General features: G+C 44.3%; 1 long non-coding RNA gene across 2 annotated transcripts; it reads right to left on the reverse strand.

Moving 5' to 3' along the window:
• Positions 1-4,145: 4,145 nt before the first annotated feature.
• On the reverse strand, positions 4,146-8,337 carry LOC108348556 (uncharacterized). Of its 2 annotated transcripts, none has more exons than XR_001841920.3 (3): positions 7,945-8,173; positions 7,626-7,779; positions 4,146-5,678 (listed from the first exon to the last, which is right to left on the reverse strand). It is a non-coding gene; the product is annotated as an uncharacterized LOC108348556 (long non-coding RNA). The 2 variants fall into 2 exon arrangements; XR_005495891.2 differs by lacking the exon at positions 7,945-8,173 and adding an exon at positions 8,208-8,337 and having other exon boundaries at positions 4,474-5,678.
• Between the last annotated feature and the right edge of the window lie 9,291 nt (positions 8,338-17,628).

Genomic DNA, 17,628 nt, shown 5'->3' on the forward strand with positions numbered 1-17,628 from the left:
CGCCGAAACACGCGGGCTCCAAGGCACAAGCACTAGTGTAAAGCCTCCAGGTCTTTCTTCATTGCCCGCTGAGGCACGCTCTCTCATCTCCACATGAGCTCTCCCAGAGGAGGGAAGCCTGAGTGTAGCAGCATGAGCCTACAGTGTGTAAACCTCCAAGTGGGCTCAGAACCCTGTCCTGATGTTATCGTCCAGAAATACTGTCATTTGCTCAGTCACCAGATCACAAGTTCACTCAAAGCCCGTGTACAAACTGCAAATCTTTTATGTGTCTCAGTGATATTTAAGGTGAGGAGGCAGACAAGGCAAGTGTTAGGCACAGCCAGCTTGGCGGGATTGACCTATGAAAGGAAGAAGCCCCCCTATGAGGGGACTGCAAAGTTAGGCAGTCCTGGTGGAAGACAAATGCCAGGGAAAGTGTCACAGAAGAAGTGAGGCAGGTTGGGCCCCAGCACATGTGCCTGCTTGGAGCAGGCAGACAAGGGCACTCTTGGAATAGAGGTGGTAGCAGCTGATCCTCGAAGTAACTAACTTATGTAGGGTCCCCAAAATCTTACCAGGAAGGCAGAGAGTCCTTCGGGGCCCGGCAGAAGCTTCTGATGCAGTAGTAGGAGTCTTAGGAGACCATTTCTCTGCTGAATCAGCCACAGCAAGGTAATGGCGTGTAGATAAGGGTTTCTGAGTGTATCAGGTGGTGCGGGGTTAGCTCCAGACAGATAATCTAGGTGTCACCTGCAGAGGGAGGTGCCCATGAGGGTGTAGGTAGTGAGGTTATGGGATGGGACAGGGAGTAGTAAGACATAAGTCTTAAGTTTCTAGCATGGGAAATAGAATGACTTGAATCTATTTCCAGAAAAACAAAAAATTTACACTGAAGTCCAATGTACACTACAGTAATTAAAATGTGAGCTTATTTGTAAAAAAGAGCTCTTGAATGTTTATTTAAATAACAATCAGTTGATTAAAGAGAACCACAGTACAATAAGATGGGTGACCTTACAGCACAAGGAAATTCGGAGATAGCTCCTAACATACTAGCAAGCCGTCAAGCTGGAGATAGCAGGGGCTGTGCAGTGTGGGAAGTTAGAGAGGCTGAGACCAACAGGAGTGTGCAGCGTGGTCAAGAAGCATGAACATGGGAGAATGCCATGTAGAGATGCCATCAAGTTACTAGAAGCCCTTGGTCCTGGACCCCAGACTGCTGGCCTTTAGATTCATAAAGTTTCAGTTCCTACCACATGGTGGTAGTTTATTGAAATGGCTCTGACAAATTAACAATGAATCTGTAAAAGGTTGGTGATTCCACATAGTTCCTGGCACCAACAAGCTGCCAGGCTGGAGACAGCAAGGGCTGTGCAGAGTGGGAATTGTTAAATGGGTCCTAGGGCTGAGGCCATCAGTAGTAGGGATGTGATCAGGAAGCATCATTGGGACCCTCGTTCCTAGGTGTGGAACAGTCACTTGGCAGGGGCGATATCTATAGGAAACCCATCAAACACTGGGGGTAAGGCTCAGTGGGTGAGAGAGCTTGCTACCACACACACGAGAGCCTGAATTTGGATCCTGAAGACCCCTGTAAAAAGCTAAACATGGTTGCATGTACCTTGTCATCCCTGGGTGGATGTAGAGGAGACAGGAGGCTTGGTGGGCCTGCTAACTGTTCCCTGTTCAGTGAGAGAACCTGTGTCAAGGCCACAAGGTAGATGGTGATAGCCCAAGGCATCTGATGGCTTCTTCAGATTACCACAGGTGTACACAGAGATACAGCAGAGAGGGGGAGAGAGAGAGAGAGAGAGAGAGAGAGAGAGAGAGAGAGAGAGAGAGAGAGAATTTCTTAGAAAGAGCAAGGAAGCCTGTCACAGAAGTTAAAGTCAGGAGGAAGGTACACCCACAGCAGCAAGTCCATGAGAAGCGGACACTGTCCTGGTGTGTCTGTGGACCATCTGAGAGGATTCCAGCCAAACAGACTGTCACCCTGCTCCTCTGCAGTAGCCAGAAGCCACCCGGGAGACAGGGACTGCCTGTCACCTTCACAGGATTTACTGAAAGCCTGGGTCAGCTCAGAGAGTAACAGGCTATTGCTTCCAAGCCTGGAGACCTAAATTTGATCTTTGGATTGAAGGAAGGAGAGAACTGACCCCTGCAAGTTGTTCTACCACAACTTACTGCACTACCCCAGGAAATAAGAAACAAATGAAAAAAAAAAAAAAAACCAAATCACTGTAAAAAGGACTTAGTGAGCTGTGTGTAATGACAGCCCTTGCCACAGGGCAGTCTATAGCTCAGCGTTCCATGATGGTTGACTTTAGACCCAGCCCCTGAGCTTGAAGAGCAACAGGTCTTCCTCAGTTTTTTCTTTTACTCCCATGAGCTCTGAGACGACCAACCACACCTCACATTTGGGTCATCAAAGCTATGGCCTATGAAGGATTTTCTGTGTACATATTCTTAGTCATCTGAAGAGTCATGCTTTTATCAGCCTGGGAACTAGCCCGAAGTGGAAGGTGAGGACAGTTCTGGTGGCTTTATTTATTTTTTCAGTGTCATTTGTCACAGAGTTTCTCTATTTCAAGCTACCTTTCTCTGAACCACATCAAGGGAGAGACAAAAAGAACAGGGTTCCGAAGTACCAAGAACTCAGAGGCAGGCCTCAAAAACAGCAGCCAACGGGAACCAGAATTCAAATGTGAATAGCACTTTGCCTAAAAGGGCTTCCTGATCAGATTTAAAGGGTAGACAGTATTGCCTAAAATCAAGAACTGCCAGTGGACACTTGAAACTGCTTGAAATAAAATCTTAGATTTAGGATTATTTACAGTGTACATCAATGGTTTAGGAAGGTGGTCAAGACTCTGTTCCAGATGAAAACCTGAGAGCAGGGCAGGACTGCAGACGTTACTGCGTGGCCAGTGTCCCTCAAACAGCCCTCTGGCTCCCTCCAGAGGATACTTTGCTACTGGATTAGTGAAGGCAAAGCTGCAGCCTTCACTGACACGTGTGGTCTGACTGGCCTATCCTTATCCCCTGCCCAGAGCTTCGAGAAAGAGCCATCAAGTATCTGGTGATGAAAGTCTCAGCTCCAACCCTTCCACCACCGAGGGGCCTTTGTGGATGTCCCTGCGTGGTTTGTCACTCTTCTGTGTGTGGCAATGGTAGAGTATTACCATGTGGACTGGAGTGTATCGGTAAATGTAGTTAATGGTTAACAAATACACGTTTGTTGACATAACAATAAATAAAATGTTAGCAAATTCAGGCTTCTGTATAACTGTGGAATAAAAGATTGACACTTGCGAGGCTGTTTTCCTCCAGCTCAGTCTTTTGATTTTAAAAGGACAGAGGTGAGCATTAGCTTTTCATAATAGGTGTGACGTAAGGGAGTCGAGGTCCCCAGCAGCAGCACAGCCCATGAATCCACAAGGCCTTGATGGTAACTTGGGCCTCGAACATCAGCACTGACCCTGACTGCAGTGGGGCCTTGGACCCAGACATGGCCTTTGGTAGCGACATGGACCCGAACATCACCATGGCCTCAGGAGGCAGCCCGGGCCACTCATATCTACATGGCTCTGGGGACAGCACAGCCCACAAATATGGGCATCTGCATGGTCTTTGGTGGTAACATGTGCCAAGGACATCAACACATCCCCTGGCAGGGTACAGCCAGGCTGGCTCTTCTGCCATGTGCCCATCTGTGGGCTGCACTGTCACCAGAGGCTGTGTTGATGTCTATGGTCTGGGCTGCCTCCAAGGGACCTGTCCTACTTGTCTGTGGCCCTGCAGGAGACCATGCTCAGGGGCAGTGCTGTCCTCAAGCTCTGGCTCACACTGACTGACGAGCAAAGAAGCTACTTTGGCTGTCATATCAACTGCAGACACGCAGCTGAGAGGAAGGGGTGTGGAAGACTTCTGGGACACCTCTTATCCCTCACAACCCCTCTCTCCCCAAAGGTAACAGCCTAGAACAGAAGCCACTGAAGAGAACTCTTCAGAAGTGTGGTGAGAAGGATGCTGAAGTTAGCTCTCCAAAATTGATGGCTTCCAGTGAAGGTGCAGGAGGGAAGGACTCAGTTCTATTAAAGGGACAGGCCGCTGAGAATTTGACCATGTTTCAGTGAGTATGTAAAATAGCACAAATTAGACTTTTAACTCTATTATTTTAAAAATATTTTTAGTGGGGAGGTCACAAGCAGGAGGGCAGACAAGGAAGGTCTGGGAAGGAAATAGGATTGTGGCACGTAGTGTGAAACTTCGAGAGAATCAATAAAAAAAAGGTTATGTTGAAAAAGAAAAGATGAGAAAAGGAAAGAGAATTGAGGCATGAGGTCTCCTGGGAGAATGAAATTATTAAGAAATGACAATCATTTTAACTTCTGTGATAAAAAATAGAAGCATTCTTAGTCACAGATAAGCACAGGGTCCTGAGAGGGTAAAACACAGGACAGAAAAGTCTTGATGTATGACTTATTGGGAAGCCCAGGAGTGGCTCAAGGTAGGCTCAGGGATGTAGAAGGGGTCTTCAAAACAGTCACAGGTTGTGTTCTGGGAGGACACAATGAGGAGAGGGGGCTTCAGAGGCTTCTGGGTCTCATCCTTTCCCTGATAAAATTGTTCCTAGAAGGGAAGTGACTGACTCTGAGTCATTCAGTGCTAGGACTAGAACTCCTCAGCCTGCCCTTTGCCTCAGAACCTCTTTCTCTGAATCATGCCTTAAGGTCGAGAGGCACCAGTGGAGGACTCTCGTGTTGTAAGAACCAGCCCTCTTCAGCTAGTTCATTTGAAATTGTGGGCTACTGGAAGATGGCATCAGCAGTGACCACTGGGCATGGGGACATTATCAAGAGTCACCAGAAACCTGAGGTGGAAGAGTTACATTCTTCAGATCACAGGAACATCTCAAGGTGCACCTGTGGGCACACTGTGATTATTGGATATAGGTGTTGGTTTGGAGACCCAGCAATGTTCATAAGCTAGCTAGGTGTGGATCTCGGCTCTGTCCCTGGTCACATGATCTCTACACAATGGCCTTCTCTCCTTGATTCATTTTCCTCTTTAGGTGGTCCATTCCAGTAGTACGTGCTGTGACCTAGAGTTTGACTGCTAATTCTTACTCCAACACTGCCAACCAGGAGCAGGGTGATTAAGAGTGTATTTATCTCTTTGCGCTTCACTTTAATCAGTCATAAAGTGAGAACAATCACACAAAGCCACTATGATGGCGAACAAGTTAGCATGTGTAAGAGTGTGTGGAACACAGTCTTTAATAAACCACAGCTGTCACTTGTGTTTATTGTTGGCTACACATAGGGGTGACAACAGGGTCTTAGGTGACTCCCTGAGTTTTGTTGAGCGACAGATGTATGTGCAAGTACTTTGAGACTTGGAACATGGAGGGCCCACCATTTCAATGTGATAACTTTAGACACCAATCATAAAGAGGCCTGCTCTGCAGGTACTCAATACATTGTTGTGGATTTGATGGTTGCTAGGAGATATCATTGCAAACGGTCAGTCCATCCTTCAGACTCCATGTTCGAAGAGTTTTATGCTTAGATACCACTGCTCCTCCTGTCTATTTACTGAGAGACATCTGTCAGTTTGTCCAGGACAGGCTCCCTGTAGAACTGGAAATAGAGATATACTACACAAACATCATTCATCTTGCCTTTGTCTGTAGTCTGGGGAAAGAAATACAGAATAATTTCAAATTGGTTTCTACAGTAAGATTAAAGACTGGTCTTGTATTTGACTTTGCTCTTCTTACAAGCTAGCAAGCCAGCCGGCTACTGTTTTGTGGACAGAGTCCCGGGTCAGAAACAAAGAGCGTTGTTAGGCATAGCACAGAAACAATCACTCAGCAGCTGGTTCATTCCCCTTGTCTAGCTTCTCACAGATAACCAGAATGCTCAGATTGATGCTGGGCATGCAAAAGAATGTGGAACACGGGGGAATACCCCACAAAAGTGTAAAAACACCAACCAGTCAAGTACAAGTGTTGTCTGGGGGCCCCAGGCAAGCCCCTCAGGGTTACAAGTGGCACAAGTATCCCTCGGAAATGGACTAACAAAAGAAGCTTGGCTGACTCAAGAAGGTCTGTGACTCCCAGCAAAGACACTTGATGCACCAGGGCCTTTTTGTTGCTGGTATATATTTTTTTAGAAGAACCGGGCCATTCCTATACATAGTGGTGGGCAGGACAGATCACATCTGCCATGTTTGCCTCTAAATATGACCCCTACTGGTAGTGTTCTGCTTTAGGCAGACAAGACTTCCTGGAACCTCTAGGTCTCTTCTGCCTAGAACTGAAGATGCCTGTCCCCCTGCATTTTGTGGAGGTGACCTCTATTGCCAGTGCTATTTCTTCTGTATGAATAAGATTTCTTTGAAAAGGAAACAAGGTCAAGAATGGTAAAGGCAAAGAGTCTTTTTTTTCTTTTTTCTTTTTTTCGGAGCTGGGGACCGAACCCAGGGCCTTGCACTTGCTAGGCAAGCGCTCTACCACTGAGCTAAATCCCCAACCCCGCAAAGAGTCTTGATTATTGTGTGCATAGCCCTTCTAAAGGGTTTGAGAGAAGGGATCTGGCCTCATGGTGAGTTACAAGTCCTTGCTTGGTAGGGATGTCTGTGTTTGGACTAGTTTGTCTGGTTTTCCAGGTCTGAAATCTTAAGTTCATAGCCACAATGGTGTACGTTACGATACTGCTGTCTCAGTAGTTGTCTGACGTACCTAAGACCAATATGTGTTTAGAGTCCACACACATAAGAGATGACACCCAAATGTATTAGGTTGGGAACCTCAGTGTGGAAAAGGTGTATGGAATCCTGAAAGGAAGGAGAGTTTACTCCTGCCTTGGTGCCCTTGTGACAAGGACACTCATTTTAAATTTTGTTTGATAGTTTCATACATTTATATAACGAATTTCAATTTCATCCTCTTCTCGTCTCACCCCCTACTGGAATTCTTCTTCTCCACAAATCTCTGCTGTGCTACTCTCATGGCTCCTTTTGTCTGTGGCCCACTGAGTTCAATTAGAGTTTCTTTCCCAAGAATGGGTGGTGGGTAATGTACTGGAGCCGGGGAAACTGCTGGAACATGATGCACTGCTGAAGAAAATGACATCTCTCCTCCAATAACCACTAGTTGCCAAGAGTTCCTCAGGGAGAGGTGAGGCCTCAGGGTCCCTCCCCCATTCGTGATGAACTGTTAAACCGTCCAAGTTTGTGCTAGTCTTACATAGACAGCTACAGTGCAGTGACCTTATCAATGCAATGGCTACAGCATGTCTGGAAGATAGTTTTTTGGGGCACATCTCCCCACCCTTTGGTTCTTGTAGTCTTTCCACCCCATTTTTTCATAATGTTCCCTGAACAATTCAGAAAAGGGACAGGTGTCTCACTGGAACCTCTTATCCAGGGATGGGAGGTCCTGTACTTTTCAAACACCACCTTTTCTTTGCAACTTAACTTTCTGTTACAGGAAAGTCTGGTCTAAAGCTGGTTTTCCCTGCACCCTCTTCTGAATATTTGGTTCAAGAACACAGATAACTACACCCATATTTAGGGATGGACAGGAAGCAGGTGGAGGAGGAAGAAAAGGAGGTGTGCTGTGACAGGGACACTCTTACCTAACAGCTTAAGTATCCTCTGAGAGCATAGTGAAGAGGACCACGTGGTACAGTCTCTAGGGCAAACATGGCGCCAGCACAACTGTGCTTGGCCTCTCCCAGATGCCAAAAGGCAGGGGCCACTGTGTCCACTCAGAACTGTCTCCCGGTGCCCCTGGCAGAGTGAACATGAACAAAGATTATCTGGAGGGATGGGAGGGAGGAATGTGGCATGAAATTAAGGAGAAGGTAAATCTCCTTAATAAGTCTCAAATGGCACAGACTGCATCCTAAATCCATATCCTCCTGGAATTAGACAGGCACGAAAACCTGTCCTCACCGTAGATGGGAATGATAGCAGTCTGAGTCAAGTTCGAAGTCACCCCGGAATCTTCAAATCAAGTGTCAGTTAGAAGAGGTTGAGAGTGGTCAGGTGACCTACAGTGTGTGGCAGATAGTTCAGTATTCTCTATGAATGGTTTTCTCAGTTCATCTTGCCTAGTGGCCAAGTCTCAGCAGCTTCCACACTCAGAGAGCCAGTTGGAGAAAAGGGTTGCAAAGAGTTTCTATGGTGGCCTTGTCTAGCCAACCTTTCTCTGTTACCTTTGACCAGTTCCTCTTATCTTGCAGTTCACGGAAATAACATTTCCAGAGCTATGCAATGGCCCAACAGGAGGCCTCAGGCCTCTCTCAGAGGTTGCCCAGGACACCCTCCAGTTACAGGCCTGATGGGAAAGAACGGGAGTTAAATGGAATGTCTCCTCCAGTCCCCTAGGTCCTCCCTTACCAAGACCGGGGCTCAGACTTACAGCTGGTCTCATCTTCCTCATACTCTTTAACCAAGTTTTCAGTGAAGGTGACAAAGAGCAGAGTGGCTTCAGATCAACCTCTCCTGGGGCAGAAAGGTGAAGCTCACAAGGCAAGATGGTGGAGAAGTGCAGGACCCCCTCCCCTCTCAAGAGGTTCTCCAGTCAGATACCCATCCCTCTTCTAATTTGTGGAAGTGTCAACTAGGAGGTTATGATTTGGGGAGCGGGGAAGCCAAGGAATGGAAGCCCCAGTTCTTCTCCCCAAATGTTAATTTTTCAGCAACCTTGTGTGTGTGTGTGTGTGTGTGTGTGTGTGTGTGTGTGTACAAGAAATACACAATCACAGCTTTCCCTTAATTTTAAAAGGGTGTGTAAAGATGATGTAGGCTTATGGAAGGATTCATAAGACACCAGCATCTGAAGATGAGGTAGGAGGCAAATCTGAATCTTCTAGTTTGATGATATTTTAGAGGACTTCTCCCTTACCTTCCAGAAGGAAGGGCCATAGTCATTTCCTCAAAGCCATTGCTCTCAGAAGGGGCCTGTTAGCTCCTTTACCCAGGTCTTGACGTCAGATAACTCCCAGTGTTTCACTGACAAGTGTGGGACCAAATCAACTGTTGTGATGTTAAACAGGAAGAGCATGTCGGTCTCTGAGGGCTCACTTTCAGCTTCAAGTAACTTTAAGTCAAGGCCTGGCATTCGATCTTCAGTAGCAGGGACTTGGGAGGACACTGCTGCATTTGAGGGTTTTACAGCCCACATTAATTGACCTTGGGGTTTGTTTAGAGTGGTTGTTCTCAACCTTCCTAATTCTGTGACCCTTTAATATAGCTCCTCATGTTGTGTTGACCCCCTAAACATAATCTTACCTCACTGCTACCTTATGAATGCAATTTTGCTACTGCATATTGAAAATATCTGATATGCAGATGGTCTTAGGCAACTCTCTGAAAGGATCATCCAATCCCTCAAGGGGTCAAGACCCACAGGTTGAGAGCAGCTGGCTTAGAAAAACACAGCCTGTTACTCGAAATATAAGCATTCCGTTCCTGGATGAATTCATTTTAGAATGTTGCCGAACTATACGATGTTTCACCAGACAAAACACAGTATTGTAAGCCACTAACAATAGGAATTCTGTCATTAGAAGCAAGCCCTAAATGGCAATTAGGCCAAATGACCCGAGATCCTCCATTCTGATGCCAAGGCTGAACTGTGCTGAGACTATAGTTCCTTTCTTGGGGGATATTTTAAGAACACAAGGGGGTGTTTTAGCAATTCTTTCTGTGACTTTCATAAAGGAAATGAAAGAAGCATGGAAATTAAAACGATTTTGCCAGGTGTCTGCATGGATTTGGGTTCATTTGAAGCGAGGTAGCTGATTTAGGCCCTATTTCCTTTGATTTTGTTTGTGCTAAAGACCTTATGCTATTACAAGGCAGTTTTTATTTATTTTGACCTTCCACACAGAAGGTCCCCCCCCCCTTTAACCCTAGCAACTGTCCCACATGTACTTTGAATATGGAGTGTGGTGAGTCGTCACTTTACCTCACTCTCTACACCCTTTCCATTTCCCTTATGGAAAATTGATTTTTAAAGCTAACCTCTATATAAGAAGTCCCCCAGCTGCTCTTCCTGCTTTTATATGAATCTCTTATGGTTTAACAGCTAAATGCTCAACAGAGAACTTAAGTGGTGCATTGGACACATTATCCCCCTCAAACCTGACTAGTCCACACAGGAGCGATTCTTTCCCCGACAGCTCCCTTCACTGTGCAATTTGGGTCCACTCCGCGCACCCCATCCCGCCATCTTCTGAGGTGCATCTCTTTGTCTGCTTGGGTTAAACGTTTACCCCATGTACATCCCTCAATAAGCCATGGTCTGGCAAGGACTAATTACCCTCCTTGACAAAGATATTGTTCAGCATTGGCCAGACCACGTTTCAGGTGTTTATGGTCTCATGGATACGCGCTGTTGAACCTAGAAACCCCCGTCCACTTTGACTCCTTCCAGCTTCACGGGAACGAATCCCATACACTTAACTTCTGTGCCTGTGAAATTGCATTTGGAGTTCAAAACTGAAATTACATTTGAAAATCATAGGAAAAAACTATTTGTAATTGTGGCGATCCCTGAAGTTTTTTTTTTTTTATTTGAAATGAATGTTACCATCTTCCCACTCTTTCTGATGCTTCTCCATGAAATCTAAGGGGCCAAGGAAAAATACTGCTTTTACTCTCATTTCTGAGTTTTCAGAACTTCAATTATGCACTACACGAACTTGTCACTACTTGAATTCATTTTCTATATCATTTCTTAGGCAACTTGAAGACTAAGACAATGCAATGTGCCAAAACCTAAACTCATGAATATTATGGATTTTGGTGGCAGCCATCGACAGGTAAAACCTGATTTTTGCCTTGGGGGTGGTGTCTAGGAATATATTAGTTCATCTAACTCTTAGTCATTTGTTCGTTCATTCATTCGTACATTCATTCATTTGCACACCCAATTTATTTATTTAGTTAGAAAACACTGAGCTCTCTTCCCGCATAATTAATTTTACACTTTCTGGAAGAGCCCCAGCAATCTTAGTGGATTCTTGAAAGGTAAGGGTGCTCAACAAAGACTGCAGTCCTGGGACACATAACACATATTTAGAGTGAGACACATTCCAGCGTATGGTGGCACATGTGTGCAGAGAGGTGGCAGATGATGTGCCTGGAGCCTGGATGTTGGCCTGATCTGATAGGTTAGGTCTAGGATGATGCTTAGGCGAAGCCCAACTGTATGGCTAGGAGGAATACTAAGTAGAAAGGCCATTCGCCACCGGGCACATGAAAGACAGCAAACAGGATTAGAGGCAGAATTACAAAGTTAACTTGAGATTGTCTCCAAGTGCCTACAGTGAGTAGGTTTGAGGACATTGGAGACAAAGTCTCATGAGACCAAAAGCACTGGATGCATGAGACAGTCTAAAGGAAGTCAAAAGACAGGGAGAGAACAAAGAGGAGAGGACAGAAGAGAAGACAGGAGAGGAGAAGGAGACGGGGAGGGGAGGGGAGGAGACGAGGAAAGAGGCTCAAACCAGAAGGGAGGTATGCAAATATCCTTGTTTTGCAGGAGAGGGGAAATTGACCAGTTTAAATCAATGGTCAGCAGATTGTGCATGGATTGAAGGAAGGCGTGCTTAGCCTTGATCTGTTCTGACTTTCCCGTTATGGAGATCCATAAGGAAAAAGAATCAGGTTAAGGCCAACACTTCCATATGGCTGAGTTCTGGGTGAAGAGGAGGGGTGACTAAGAAAGTCTCTGCATCAAGGCTTCTATAAAAGATTTGGGGGACTAGGGATCCAGTACCCAAGATGCAATGGGCAACAAAAGCTGCCAATGAAAATTCACCTTCTACTGGGAAGGCCCAGAGCTCATTACTCAAGGCAGGTGCAGTGCTGTTCAGAAGTCAGGCAGTCTCAGAAGTTCCCCTTCACTCCCCTTCGAGTGGGGGAAAAACTTGCTCAGGGCTGTAAAACATATCTGATCTGTGTTTCCAGAGAACACCTGGAGGTGCTTTGCAAGGGGCAGCTGTGGCCCATCTGGTTGACTTCTTTATAAACACGAATCTCTCTACTAACCATGCCAAGCCTGGCAGGTATGTCCAAGCATCCAACCTCATGCCAGACATGTGGAGCTGTTCTTGAGAATCCACTGTTATGCAAAACCCTTCATTCTCTTCCTTCTGTTATTTCCCCTTGTGGGACAAAAACGGAGGCAGCTTTCCACTTTTATTTGTGGGGGGATATTTAATAAACCAATGTAAAGAATGAATTCAGGATGAAATGTTTCAGTAGAAAAGTTTTAGTGCCCAGCTAGCTCAGTCAATACAACATGAGACTCTTAATTAATCCCAGGGAAATGGGTTTGAGCCTTAGGGCAGGCACATTGCCTTTGTTTACTTGGCTGTGATCAGTATACAGGTTTCGATAGTTCCACATTCTATCATTGTAGCAATTGCAAGTAAACCTATTTAAATTTTCCAAAGAGTGATAGCATGTTCATTTTCTTGCTCATTGTTTGTGCATTTATGGTTACGGTGCATATAGAATTTTGAAGCAATAATTTTCTGATATTTAGGGGTAGTGAACAGTGTTTTGACTTACATTTCCTTGATTGCCGATGACATTGGGGACTCTTTCACATTTATTGGCCATTTGTTTTACTTCCGTAAATTGCCTGTGGACATCATTTATTAATATGTTTAAAGAGGTCACGTATTCCATATTAACGTTAGGAACTCTATGTAAAATAGATAGCAGCCCTTTAACCAATTGTTGAAGTGAACAGTTAGTTGTCAAAGATTCAGTGCTTCCCTTCCTAAAACGCCACCTTTAAAATAAATTTCTGTGTATAAAGCTGATATAGAAGACACTTTGTTCTGTTGGTTGACTTATCAAAAAACATTTTTGTCTATTCTTGTATCCTCCAAATCTTCTCCCAATTGTTTTCCTAAACTCTGTATACTTTTATTTAGTGTTAAGTATTTTATGTCGGGATTGTTGAGTGGTTGTGGGCTTGTGGCCGTCACTTTACTTGCTGGGTTTTGGCTTTCAGTAGGAATAATACAGCTTCATAAAAGTAATTGTGAAGGATCTCATCTCTTTTATTTTCTGGGATGTGTATTAAGTTGGTATTAATTCCTTGATACTTTTTAACTCTACAGTATTATTTTCTTGATCTAGAATTTATTTTTCATGGTTATTAATATTTTTAAACCCAGCCCCATCTGTCCCACTCCCACTGCCAAAAGATTAATGCATCTCTCAGTTCTCATTGGAGAAGCTTTTTTAATCCTCCTCTGATGGTTAGTTCTGATCAAGGTGCAGAGACTAAGAGATAGTGGACTACTTTACTCTAGATTGACTAGTTATATCAGAATCCCAACAGTCAGGGATCACAACAGAAGAAGGGGCGGAAAGACTAAGAGTCAGAGGTTACATTTGCCACAAATCTTCATTTGCTAGGCACAACAGCGGTATGGCATACACGAATGCACCATGACTGTGTCTGCCCACACAAGACCCGAACAAAATCAATCCAGCCCAAATGTCATGGAGGATAGGGAAGGGCTTGTTGTTGTAAAAATGTAAAAAAAAAATTGTGTCTTTTACCTCACTAGGTCTAGCACCTCAGTGCCCCAAGATATCTGCTAGATATCTTTTTTTTTTTTTATTAACTTGAGTATTTCTTATATACATTTCGAGTGTTAACTCCCTTTCCCGGTTTCCGGGCAAACCTCCCCCTCCCCCCTTCCCCTTCCTTAAGGGTATTCCCCTCCCAACCCTCCCCCCATTGCCGCCCTCCCCCCAACAGTCTAGTTCACTGGGGGTTCAGTCTTAGCAGGACCCAGGGCTTCCCCTTCCACTGGTGCTCTTACTAGGATATTCATTGCTACCTATGAGGTCAGAGTCCAGGGTCAGTCCATGTATAGTTTTTAGGTAGTGGCTTAGTCCCTGGATGCTCTGGTTGCTTGGCATTGTTGTACATATGGGGTCTCGAGCCCCTTCAAGCTCTTCCAATTCTTTCTCTGATTCCTTCAACGGGGGTTCTATTCTCAGTTCAGTGGTTTGCTGCTGGCATACGCCTCTGTATATGCTGTATTCTGGCTGTGTCTCTCAGGAGCGATCTACATCCGGCTCCTGTCGGTCTGCACTTCTTTGCTTCATCCATCTTGTCTAATTGGGTGGTTGTATATGTATGGGCCACATGTGGGGCAGGCTCTGAATGGGTGTTACTTCAGTCTCTGTTTTAATCTTTGCCTCTCTCTTCCCTGCCAAGGGTATTCTTGTTCCCCTTTTAAAGAAGGCGTGAAACATTCACATTTTGATCATCCGTCTTGAGTTTCATTTGTTCTAGGCATCTAGGGTAATTCAAGCATTTGGGCTAATAGCCACTTATCAATGAGTGCATACCATGTATGTCTTTCTGTGATCGGGTTAGCTCACTCAGAATGATATTTTCCAGTTCCAACCATTTGCCTACGAATTTCATAAAGTCGTTGTTTTTGATAGCTGAGTAATATTCCATTGTGTAGATGTACCACATTTTCTGTATCCATTCCTCTGTTGAAGGGCATCTGGGTTCTTTCCAGCTTCTGGCTATTATAAATACGGCTGCAATGAACATAGTGGAGCACGTGTCTTTTTTATATGTTGGGGCATCTTTTGGGTATATGCCCAAGAGAGGTATAGCTGGATCCTCAGGCAGTTCAATGTCCAATTTTCTGAGGAACCTCCAGACTGATTTCCAGAATGGTTGTACCAGTCTGCAATCCCACCAACAATGGAGGAGTGTTCCTCTTTTTCCGCATCCTCGCCAGCATCTGCTGTCACCTGAGTTTTTGATCTTAGCCATTCTCACTGGTGTGAGGTGAAATCTCAGGGTTGTTTTGATTTGCATTTCCCTTATGACTAAAGATGTTGAACATTTCTTTAGGTGTTTCTCAGCCATTCGGCATTCCTCAGCTGTGAATTCTTTGTTTAGCTCTGAACCCCATTTTTTAATAGAGTTATTTGTCTCCCTGCGGTCTAACTTCTTGAGTTCTTTGTATATTTTGGATATAAGGCCTCTATCTGTTGTAGGATTGGTAAAGATCTTTTCCCAATCTGTTGGTTGTCGTTTTGTCCTAACCACAGTGTCCTTTGCCTTACAGAAGCTTTGCAGTTTTATGAGATCCCATTTGTCGATTCTTGATCTTAGAGCATAAGCCATTGGTGTTTTGTTCAGGAAATTTTTTCCAGTGCCCATGTGTTCCAGATGCTTCCCTAGTTTTTCTTCTATTAGTTTGAGTGTGTCTGGTTTGATGTGGAGGTCCTTGATCCACTTGGACTTAAGCTTTGTACAGGGTGATAAGGATGGATCGATCTGCATTCTTCTACATGTTGCCCTCCAGTTGAACCAGCACCATTTGCTGAAAATGCTATCTTTTTTCCATTGGATGGTTTTGGCTCCTTTGTCAAAAATCAAGTGACCATAGGTGTGTGGGTTCATTTCTGGGTCTTCAATTCTATTCCATTGGTCTATCTGTCTGTCTCTGTACCAATACCATCCAGTTTTTATCACTATTGCTCTGTAATACTGCTTGAGTTCAGGGATAGTGATTCCCCCTGAAGTTCTTTTATTGTTGAGGATAGTTTTAGCTATCCTGGGTTTTTTGTTATTCCAGATGAATTTGCAAATTGTTCTGTCTAACTCTTTGAAGAATTGGATTGGTATTTTGATGGGGATTGCATTGAATCTGTAGATCGCTTTTGGTAAAATGGCCATTTTTACTATATTAATCCTGCCAATCCATGAGCATGGGAGATCTTTCCATCTTCTGAGGTCTTCTTCAATTTCTTTCTTCAGTGTCTTGAAGTTCTTATTGTACAAATCTTTTACTTGCTTGGTTAAAGTCACACCGAGGTACTTTATATTATTTGGGTCTATTATGAAGGGTGTCGTTTCCCTAATTTCTTTCTCGGCTTGTTTCTCTTTTGTGTAGAGGAAGGCTACTGATTTATTTGAGTTAATTTTATACCCAGCCACTTTGCTGAAGTTGTTTATCAGCTTTAGTAGTTCTCTGGTGGAACTTTTGGGATCACTTAAATATACTATCATATCATCTGCAAAAAGTGATATTTTGTCTTCTTCTTTTCCGATCTGTATCCCCTTGTCCTCCTTTTGTTGTCTGATTGCTCTGGCTAGAACTTCAAAAACTATATTGAATAAGTAGGGAGAGAGTGGGCAGCCTTGTCTAGTCCCTGATTTTAGTGGGATTGCTTCAAGTTTCTCTCCATTTAGTTTAATGTTAGCAACTGGTTTGCTGTATATGGCTTTTACTATGTTTAGGTATGGGCCTTGAATTCCTATTCTTTCCAGGACTTTTATCATGAAGGGGTGTTGAATTTTGTCAAATGCTTTCTCAGCATCTAATGAAATGATCATGTGGTTTTTATCTTTCAGTTTGTTTATATAATGGATCACGTTGATGGTTTTTCGTATATTAAACCATCCCTGCATGCCTGGAATGAAGCCTACTTGATCATGGTGGATGATTGTTTTGATGTGCTCTTGGATTCGGTTTGCCAGAATTTTATTGAGTATTTTTGCGTCGATATTCATAAGGGAAATTGGTCTGAAGTTCTCTTTCTTTGTTGGGTCTTTATGTGGTTTAGGTATAAGAGTAATTATGGCTTCGTAGAAGGAATTCGGTAGTGATCCATCTGTTAGATCTTGGCGGAAACACATCCCAACTTAGCTGCGGTGACCCATTGTCTCCAGCCGCTGTATATTTTCCTACACTCAAACCCTCACATAAAAGAACACACAACACAATAATCTTAGATCCACTTGATAAGATATAATTGCCCACTTAAACATACAAAGCTCGGTACCATCCAGCCCTTAAGAACATTGATAACAACCTGTAAATACATAGAGTGGAATCTTTATGTCAGCCTCCATTGTCCTGCCACCACGGTTTCTTTCTCTCTCTCTCTCTCTCTCTCTCTCTCTCTCTCTCTCTCTCTCTCCCTCTCTCACCCTCTCTCTCCCTCTCTCTCTCTCCTCTCCTCTCCTCCCCTCTCCTCTCCTCTCTTCTAGTCTCCTCCTCTTCCTTCAAACTTCTCTCCCACCCATCCTTCCTTCTCCTCCAATAACAAGCCTCCTTCTATCCTGTACCTGCCCCTCACCTGTATTTTACAAATGCAATGGGGTGGTTTTGGTGAAGTCACCTGATTCCTGAGTATGTGACAAGGCAGCTGTCCTTGGGGCATTGGAATTAGCATCAAAATACAGACTACTCCAGGGCAAACCACCACAGGGTCTCTTGAAGTCCAACTTTTAGCTGAGAATCTGTTAGCAATTGATGTCTTGGTGTAGGGGGTGTCAGCTTTCTTATGTATGTGACTCCTAAATGGCTATCAGTAGCCAGCCTGGTTCCCATCGTCCCATACACATATAGGTAGCATTAAGTAAACTCTGTGTGTGTGTGTGTGTGTGTGTGTGTGTGTGTGTGTGTGTGTGTGTGTGTGTGTGTTTAAAGACCACTTGAAGGAAAAAATGGTGAGAGAGACGGGAAGAATTGAAGAGAGTGATAGGTGTATTTGGTCAAAATACATTCTATGTATGAAATTCTCAAACAATAAAAAGTTAATTCAGTTGTCTTAATAGTT

Source organism: Rattus norvegicus, chromosome 17 (genome assembly GCF_036323735.1).
Source record: "Rattus norvegicus strain BN/NHsdMcwi chromosome 17, GRCr8, whole genome shotgun sequence".
NCBI classification, from domain to species: Eukaryota; Metazoa; Chordata; class Mammalia; order Rodentia; family Muridae; genus Rattus; species Rattus norvegicus.